At 36.0% G+C, this 6,911-nt stretch overlaps 1 long non-coding RNA gene across 1 annotated transcript; it reads right to left on the reverse strand.

Moving 5' to 3' along the window:
- Nucleotides 1-674: 674 nt before the first annotated feature.
- LOC134736527 (uncharacterized) lies at nt 675-6,576 on the reverse strand. The gene is made up of 2 exons (XR_010120621.1): nt 5,279-6,576; nt 675-2,276 (listed from the first exon to the last, which is right to left on the reverse strand). It is a non-coding gene; the product is annotated as an uncharacterized lncRNA (long non-coding RNA).
- Nucleotides 6,577-6,911: the final 335 nt, after the last annotated feature.

Genomic DNA, 6,911 nt, shown 5'->3' on the forward strand with positions numbered 1-6,911 from the left:
TCCCCTAACAAAAACACGAGTAAGAAAGATAGCAAAGAATTAAACTGGACAGGCACCTATGTTGCGAAAAGGGTTTTGCTTGGAGACTGCAGGAGAGGGCTATCCCTCTTTACAATTCACGACGTTACTACCAACTTTGTCATTGAGTGTTCCTCTCCCTGCTCGAATTCCTGGCCAACTTCGTTCCAGAGAGCGATGCGATCATGGCCTTGAAACCGAACGGGATGTAACGTGCCATTCCTCTCCAGTTCCCGAGCCCCACTCCCACCCTTGCCGTTGAAACTGTGAAAAAGCCGCCAAAGTCTGGGCACCCAGCATGGCGGTCGGAAGACAGTGAGATAAAGAATGCGATAGTAAGTCCTTAAGTGCTTCCTAGAGATAAGGTCCCGGAATCCTGGAAAAATTCAGTCTGGCCTCCCTACTTCAGCAAGTCGCCTCCTGCTTCTGTCAGCCCCCTCCCCACACACACCTGGAGGGAGAAGCGGTGGCCACAGGGGTAGCTGGGGCAGACCCTCCACTCCTCCACTCCCGGTAGCCAGGGGTCCTAAGGCCACGCGACTGGCTTCCTTCTCTGGGAATCAGGAGATGATAATGAGAAAATCCCTCAACCATAGGCGCGACGAAACTCAAAAATGGACAGCCCCCCCTTATTCATAAATATTACTTCAAATATGTTAAAGACGTTAAGTAATTTTTATTCTCTTTAGAATTTCCAACTCTATACTTTATTATGACAGACAAGGTATGATTTGCGCTAGTCGCGTGCCAGGACACTGAAGGTGAAAAGAAGGAAAACAAGTAAAAGGTTTTCTAAAAGAATACACATAACATTTAAGATAACTACATACAAAGCACTCACTTAATTTCTCTTAAAACAGTTACAATGAATACATTACATTTCCAACTTAATAAAATTTAATTCTCTTAGTCGTTTGTACAATTGATGGCCTTTGGTTATAAAATTTTACTTTTTGGAAAAACATTGCTCCTCTGTCAAATTATAGCACATGACAAATAATATAGCAAATAATAGGTTTGACTTTTAAACATACACAGTTATTTGAAACAAAATGTTTTTAACTTCCTGGCAGCATACGCAAAACAATAAAAGCACAGTTATATTTTAGGAATTATCTTAATACATTCCCCTCTACGATATCAGAACTTACTCCTGATTGAACCAAGGAAGAACAGCTAACTCTTCGGATAAAACAATTTTTTCTCCTTCATTCCCAGATACGGTTTGGAAAGCAATAAATGCATATTTGCAAGAAGTCATGAAAAATCAAGATTAAAAATACTGTATAATCTTCCTGGTAAAACATAACACATACATTTTAAAATCTGATCATTTGAAACTGTCATCTATAAGTATTACATTTTAATGAAACATAACTCCTCATGATATATTTATTTCATAACAAATGGCAAAGGTAATATTACTTACCTTCATGTATTTTTTCTTTTAAAAGCTCCTCCCACCAAATGAGAGACCTCTGTTTAAATAGCAACTTATATTGAAATATATGATCTGAAGGAATTAGCTATTTGAAAGTCTTTTGACAGCTTTACATATTATATCTGTTGAGTTTTTTCTCTGTCTCTTATTTCCACAATTTACATGTGTGAATATATGGGTAACCCTCACTATCTTTTCAACATCAGTCATGCACATTAGGTAGAAAAAATTAATTTCTTTGTTTTTAAAATGATATATATCATTACTGTCAGGTGAGTAAGCTAAGTGTGTTTTTTTTTGAAGGGGGAAGGGAGGTTAATCACAATGATAGAGCAAATATAAATAGTATTATGTTGTTGGTGTTAAAAGGCAAAACCTCTTAGTCTGTGAAGATCACCTACTTACCTTCTCTCCATTAAAAAAAGAGTTGAACTTTTTGGCTCCCTATATAATGTGTGTTCTCCATAGATTTTATACTAAATATTAATATTAAGATTATAGAGCTAACCTTTTTCTAATGTCAAAGAGCTTTTGAACAATACAGGCATAGGAGAGAAAAGACACCTACCTCACACATTCACACCCCAAATTTCCTATCTCCAATGCAACAGGAATAATCCTTTTATTCCATTAAAATGGTCACTAACCTTATAATAATAAAGGCATGTTTTAATCTCTTACCTGAAGGAGTCTTATCAATGTAACAAGAACTGAAATTGTGACTGGTCCTTGTTGTCGTTTATAGTACAGAGATCTGTACTGTATTGCCTTTGTGGAGAGCTGAAGTAACAATATATGACTACTGCCTCCTGAGATCCTTATGAAAATAAGATATATAGCTGGTTCAAATAAATGCTTTAGACCTTGACCCAGGAATATAATTGAGAAAAACAAATTATTTCACATATACTAAAACATAATTAAAATGTTATTCTAAGCTTTGCTTTTGTGTGTTATGTTGTAGGTGCATACTAATGTTATCCTCAATCATAAAGCTATGTAAGAAATGATTGTACTTTTAACAATGTTACGTAAACATCTTTTTTCCTAAAAGTGGCAAAAATTAGCTTAGAAAGCAGTTACAGTGCAAGTTTCACTTTTAAAGGCTTTCGAGATTGAATATTTTAATTCATAACATATTTCCTATTGTTAAAATTTTTTGGCTTCCTCAAATCTGGCATTTAAAATTTTTCAGTTGTTTTGTAGACTATGTATGTAAGATTGCATTTTTCACTGTCAACATAAAGTCATTGTTTGCTTTGGATTTAATATGTATTTGGATATGTATGCATATTTGTTTAAAACTGTGAACTCTGGGGAGGGCTTTAATTCTATGCAACATAAGTCAGTTTTATATAATGAATATACACAACTTCAGCTAATAAAAAGTAAGATTTTAATCTTGATAATATATTCCTAAAATGCATTAAGATATTGTCAATCTAAAATGAGCTTGATTTGAAAACAAAAAGAATAAGCTCTTTTAATGAACTAGTGGTATATTGTTATGTGTATATATGTTTTGCTGATTTTAGCAAGAAAATGGAAAATAATCCATAACAAAATGGAAAATAATCCTCCTGCAAAAGAAACTTGAAGTGGATTACCTAATAAATTGTTTTCAGCCTGAATTTTAAGGTACTAAGACATAGTCATATGTTTGTTTTTTAAAATATTTTCAAAAATCAAAGACATTAGTGGTATTCCCTATTTCAAAACCATGATCATTATTCTGCTTTTTACCACCAATATTTATGCTAAGAGAAACATGTTTAAGAGTCATCAACACCTTCGGCTCACTGACCATATGAATGAGTCATATGGTCAAAATGAATAAAATGTTATTTAGAAAAAGGAAAAAATATATATACATTTATACATATGCATAGGTATTCTTTTTAAATGAATAAAAGGGCTTCATAATTTGGGACAGCAGAAAAAGGGAGTAGCAAGCATCACAGCCCAAAGCAAGAATGAAACTAGCAATGGTGTCTAGACAAAGGAGCAAGAATATTTGCTTTTAGAGTTAGTTTTATTTGGGACAACTTGGAAGAAAGAAGGGTAGGCTCTCAATAGCTAAATGAAATTATCTGGATGATTTGTCTACACAGAGCAATAATGACATCTCTTTTTGTTGTTGTTTCATTTTGTTTTGTTTTTTGTTTGTTTGTTCGTTTGTTTGTTTGGTCACTCTGTCGACCAGACTGGAGTTGCCCGGGCTGGAGTGCAGTGGCGTGATCTCGGCTCACTGCAGCCTCCACTTCACGGGTTCAAGAGATTCTCCTGCCTCAGCCTTCTGAGTAGCTGGGATTAAAGGTGCCCACCACCACGCCAGCTAATTTTTGTGTTTTTAGTAGAGACAGGGCTTTCACCATTTTGGCCAGGGTGGTCTTGAACTCCTGACTTCAAGTGATCCGCCTGCCCCGGCCTCCCAAAATGCTGGGATTAGAGGCCTGGCTCTTCCTAATGTGCTATGTAGATACATCTCTAACAGGAAACTATAGATCCCCCAGCATTTGCTTTTGAAATAATTCAAAACTTTCATTTCAGTTAGGAAACACATTTTGCCAACATCATATTGTCCACCTTTTCCATTACATTCCCCATAACAATAGTTTTTAAATGAAGTATGCCTCAACTTAATGTTTATTATTAATGTAACAACTATTTGTTGACTGTTTACTACAATTCTCTGAGCACCAATGACTAAAACAAACAAAATAACCTACCCTTGGTAGAGTTGGGGAACTTTTCTGCAGAGCATGGAAATTAAGGGGAAAAATCCTGTAGGTTTCAGGTTATCCACTAGGTGGCAAGGTGTGCAAAATTGACTGCTTATTGTAGAGCAAAATTTGGTACAAAGAATGTGGCTTTCTATGAAAATTTCCACCATATTTTGTTTGTAATGATATTTGTAAAGTCTCTTTTTGAGCTCTACAGTTAATAGCTAATGGTCAGGATACACTTTGTGTTCAGTTTTACAAAGCATTCTTTGCTTGGGGCTCATCTCTTCAAGAAGACAGCCAGCTGTGTTCCCTAGTGGCCCATCTACAAGATCCCCAAGCCTACCATAAGAAAATTTTCTCTTTTCCTCCCTGGATTTCTCTGTGCCCCCAGATGTGTGGATTATGAAATCTGCCTAAGGGTCTGAACATCTGGCTTTGCAGAAGGACCACAAAGCATTGGTTCAATTTTATTCAAATTTACCTAGATCAATTTAGGTATCACACTTTGATTTGCTGATTTGGGGGGTTAGTGTCCAAAACACTAACATCTTATAATAACATCCATGCTGATAAGTAGTCAAACACATATGCCCATATGTACATACATGCAGTCATGAATATATTTTGTTTTCAGAGACCACTTAGGTGAGATCTCACATTTATAGCAAAGAAATAAAATTATTTCATTTAATCAGACCTCTTCTTTTGAAAAGAATTGTGATATTTTTCTCAGTGAAATCGGGCCTTTATGCATATATTTTGTTTTCAGAGACCATTTAAGTGAGATCTCACATTTATTGCAAAGAAATAAAATTACTTCATTTAATCACACCTTTGGTAAAGAATTGTGTTCTTTTTCTCAATGAAATTGGATCTTTATGCATCTTTAGATCTCCCAAAGAGATTAAAGAAAAAAAAACTTTCCTTCTTTGAAAAATGGTTTATACAGGATGTAGAACACTTGTAGAGTTGTTTAAATATAGAGTTTGAGATTTTTCTGTGCTTGTCTAACATATGAAATCTGTATCTTTGTTTTCAGATGAGTAGCCTCTAACCCAAAAGTGAGATATTAGCTAGGCATGGTGGCACTCACCAGTAGTCCCAGCTACTTGAGAGGCCAAGGTAGGAGGACTGCTTGAGTCCTGAAGGTCAAGAGCAGCCCGGGAAGCATAGCAAGACTCCACTCTCGAAAAATACATAAATAAAGTGAGATTTTAGAGATAAATATTTTTCTTTGTGAAAATGTTCTCCCCAACAAGACTGTGTGTCTAAGGACATAATTATTAGTAAAACATTAACATTTTAATGTTTATAGCTGAAATTTTTCTCCTTACATATTCACTTTGGCTGTGATAATTCTCAACACATTCAAAATGTGTGCCTCATAGCAGAGTTTATACATTTGGCCATGAGTTTTGATAACAGTTCTGAATAAGCGAAGGAAATATTATTTTATACATAAATTGGAAATGTGGGTTGTTTCTGATAGATGTGGCTGTTTTCCATTTATCAGAGTTGTAGGGAAGCTATCTTTTGAAGTTAGGGAAAAACATTTAAGTCAGGCTCAATTCCTCTCAATAAACAATCAAGCACCAATTTATATCTGTTCTGCTTAGCTCAGGGCCCTCCACATAGTTCAATTAACAAATTTACTGATTGATAACTACAATTTGTTTCATGGAGAAGTCATTCGTATAAAACGTATTTATAGATCATAATGTAATCAAGCCAAGGTATTACTAGTAAAAAAAAATCCATTATTAATACAATTTTAAATGTAAAGGGATTTTACCTTCAGTTAGTGTAAACAAAAGTAAATCTCACCCACCCTCCCCCCAACCCTCACTGCGATAATTCTGCTTTGGGTTTCAGGACCTGGAAATAGAGCTTTTAGTGTTTTTATTTTTAATTCCCATTACAAAATATGTCAACTTTTTAATGACTTTATTATGATGAAATTCTATTCTGGATTACTATCATTTTAGGCTTTTCTCATAGACTTATTTTTACGAGAATTTTACTTTTTAGTTCACAATAGTATAACAAGCAAAGCAGAACTCAATAAAACTTTTTAAAACCACAAATTTCTCAATAACTCCTCAATACATCAAAGTTCTCATGTAACCATATTTTCTACTCAAAATTTTCAATATACATTTTCTTCATAATTATAATTATTGTACACATTTTAGTTAGGGTTTTTACTTCATATGTTATTATAAACAGTTATCTTATCCTTAACTAGTTTTTATATTTATCTAGATTAATGGATAACTCCCTTGCATTTCTTTCTAAACATTATCCTTTCCAATGTTCCTCATTTCAGTAAAGGGCACTGGCAGCTGTCAGGTTTTTAAAGCCAAAAATCCAGTTCTCAGTCCCTCCCCTCCCCTCTCCTCCTCTCCCCTCCCCTCTCCTCCCCTCCCCTCTCCTCTCCTCTCCTCCCCTCCCCTCCTCTCCCCTCCCTTCCTCTCCCCTCCCCTCCTCTCCCCTCCCCTCCCCTCTCCTCTTTTCTCCCCTCCCCTCTCCTCTTTTCTCCCCTCCCCTCCTCTCCCCTCCCTTCCCCTCCCGTCCCCTCCCCTCTTTTTTCTCTTTCTCTCTTTTTTTTTTGAGACGCAGTCTTCCTTTGTCGCCCAGGCTGGGGTGCAGTAGCACAATCTCAGCTCACTGCACCCTCAATCTCCCGGGCTCAAGCAATCCTCCCGCGTCAACCTCCAGAGTAGCTG

The sequence above is a fragment of the Symphalangus syndactylus genome, chromosome 4 (assembly GCF_028878055.3).
Source record: "Symphalangus syndactylus isolate Jambi chromosome 4, NHGRI_mSymSyn1-v2.1_pri, whole genome shotgun sequence".
Classification (NCBI taxonomy): Eukaryota; Metazoa; Chordata; class Mammalia; order Primates; family Hylobatidae; genus Symphalangus; species Symphalangus syndactylus.